Source organism: Dipodomys merriami, unplaced genomic scaffold (assembly GCF_024711535.1).
Source record: "Dipodomys merriami isolate MVZ:Mamm:240054 unplaced genomic scaffold, mDipMer1.0.p SCAF_1, whole genome shotgun sequence".
In the NCBI taxonomy this organism is placed as follows: Eukaryota; Metazoa; Chordata; class Mammalia; order Rodentia; family Heteromyidae; genus Dipodomys; species Dipodomys merriami.
The window spans coordinates 46,886,205-46,888,448 of record NW_027202270.1 but is presented as its reverse complement, the minus strand read 5'-3'; positions in this window follow the sequence as shown (position 1 = coordinate 46,888,448).

Here is a 2,244-nt window from a genome sequence, read left to right as displayed (position 1 = left end):
CTTCTCTTAGCATTTATTTCAACCCATTATCTGTGCAAAATGTGTACAGGCTATTATTATGTCCTAACATAGGCACAGACTCTTTTGTTTTTCATGTTTCCCTAAGTTATCACAGTGGTTAGTGGTGACTCTCTAATTCAAGATAGAGACTCCAGTTTGTAAATTGTCTCCAGAGACTTAACATGATTCATGCCACATAGTGGTTATGAAGATGCTGATTGATTCCAGAAAAAAGACCCAGCTTGGTCCTTTCCCTAATATGGCATTACTCCCATGCCAGGATCATAGTCAATGGAGGCAAAACATTTTCAAGGAAGTAATATGTTAAAGCTTTTTTTTTTTTTTTTTTTCCATACGTGGGGCTTAACTCTGGGCCTGGGCACTGTCCCTCAGCTCTTCAGTTCAAGGTAAGCTTTTGGTTTTCTGGTGGTTCACTGGAGATCAGAGTCTCATGGACTTTCCTGCCAGGGCTGGCTTTGGACCATGATCCTCAGATCTCAGCCTCCCAAATAGCTAGTATTACAGGCATAAGCCACCGATGCCCAGCCCATAAAGATTAAATTTTGTTTTCTGTCAATTGTGGGGCCTGAACTCTGGGCCTGGGCACTGTCCCTAAGCTCTTCAGCTCAAGGCTAGTGCTCTACCACTTGAGCCACAGCGCCACTTCCGGCTTTTTCTGCTTATGTGGTGCTGAGAAATTGAACCTAGGGCCTCATGCATGCTAGGCAAGCACTTTTCCACTGAGCCACCTTCCCAGCTGTTAAAGCTTTTTAGGTATATTTGCTTGTTGACACAAGTGTGTGCCTTTATTTCAAAGTTCAGACAAAAGTATCACTTTAGTGACACCTGCAGCAGAAATATTTCCAGTCATTGAATGTTTCATTAAGTATTGTTAATTTTTCCTCAGTGGAAAGGAAACTACTTGTAACTGAACAATGTTTTTGTTAGAACACAACAATCTCAATAACCCAGATGTAATTTTTCTTCAACTGCGTATCACGCTTCCTGACCCTGACTAACCATTGGTAGGTAGCTGCACAGAGCCAACCCAGGTGATTTAACACCATTTCTTGCCATGAGTCTCTCGTCCTCATCTGCTCACCCAGACCCCAGGTGAGCTACACTGAGCCACATTGATGAAGTTGTGTGCCATGGCAAAGATGTAAAGAAGAGCACATTGGGGGAAATAAGTTGACAGCTTCTCAAAACAGCTTCAAATGCTCTGTGCTCTGCATCTCCTGAACCCACAACTGAAGAAAGAAAGGGAAGAGTCTAAGCAGGATAGCACCCCTGCCCACCAGCCTCACCATCCCTCCTCTTTGGAGACACAGTGAAGTAGGAAGGGAAGTATTGAAAAGCAACTGGAAGCTTACTGGCTTGTTTGCTGGGACCTCCCAGAGTTTAGATGGCTTGTAAATCCAGGGTTCTTTATGTGAGCCCCAGAATAATTGATTATCTCTAATGTTTCTCCTGTACAACTGACTCTGGAACTGCTTGGCTTGGCTTTTTTATGTGCCATAATAATAATTATAGTAATTTTGTTCATTGTTCCTTATTTAAGCCTAATCATATGAATTAATCATTTATACAGCATGAATTATGTACATCATTCAATGTGACATATTAATCCCAGATTTTTTTCCTGTATAACACTAGATTTGGTTCACTTTTGCCTATTAGTACTCACAGGACTTGGTTAGATTTGTATATATAGGAAAAAAGGCAACAGAAGTCCTAAAAAAGGTGGATTGTGGCCAAGGAACGTGCCAGGGCAGGAAGTGAGACCCTATTCTAAAAATAACCAGTAAAAAAAAAAATGGGGCTGATGGCATGACTCAATGTTAGAGTTCCTGATTATCAAGTGCAAAGCCATGAATTCAAACCCCAGTGCCACCAAGATAAAAGAAGACAGGATTCAGAAGCTTCTTTGCCCAATCCTGACACAAAGCATACCATATAATGTATGCAATTATTGTTTCATTTGTTTAGTCCTTAAACTCTTTTAGGTGGGAAAAATACAACTTAAAAATAGAAAAATCTATATGCAAGAAGGATTCAAGAAGTCTAAGGAAACTATCACAGCAAAATTTGTTTACTTGTTTCCTCAAAGCTCTGATAGTTTCACAATTTTGAAACAATTAACAATTTTGAAACACAGCATGTAATATTTCACTACTCCGGCAGAGGGCAGGCTTTCCAAACATAAATGCCCTGTGCTGCAGAGCCATTACTCCAGGAGAAAGG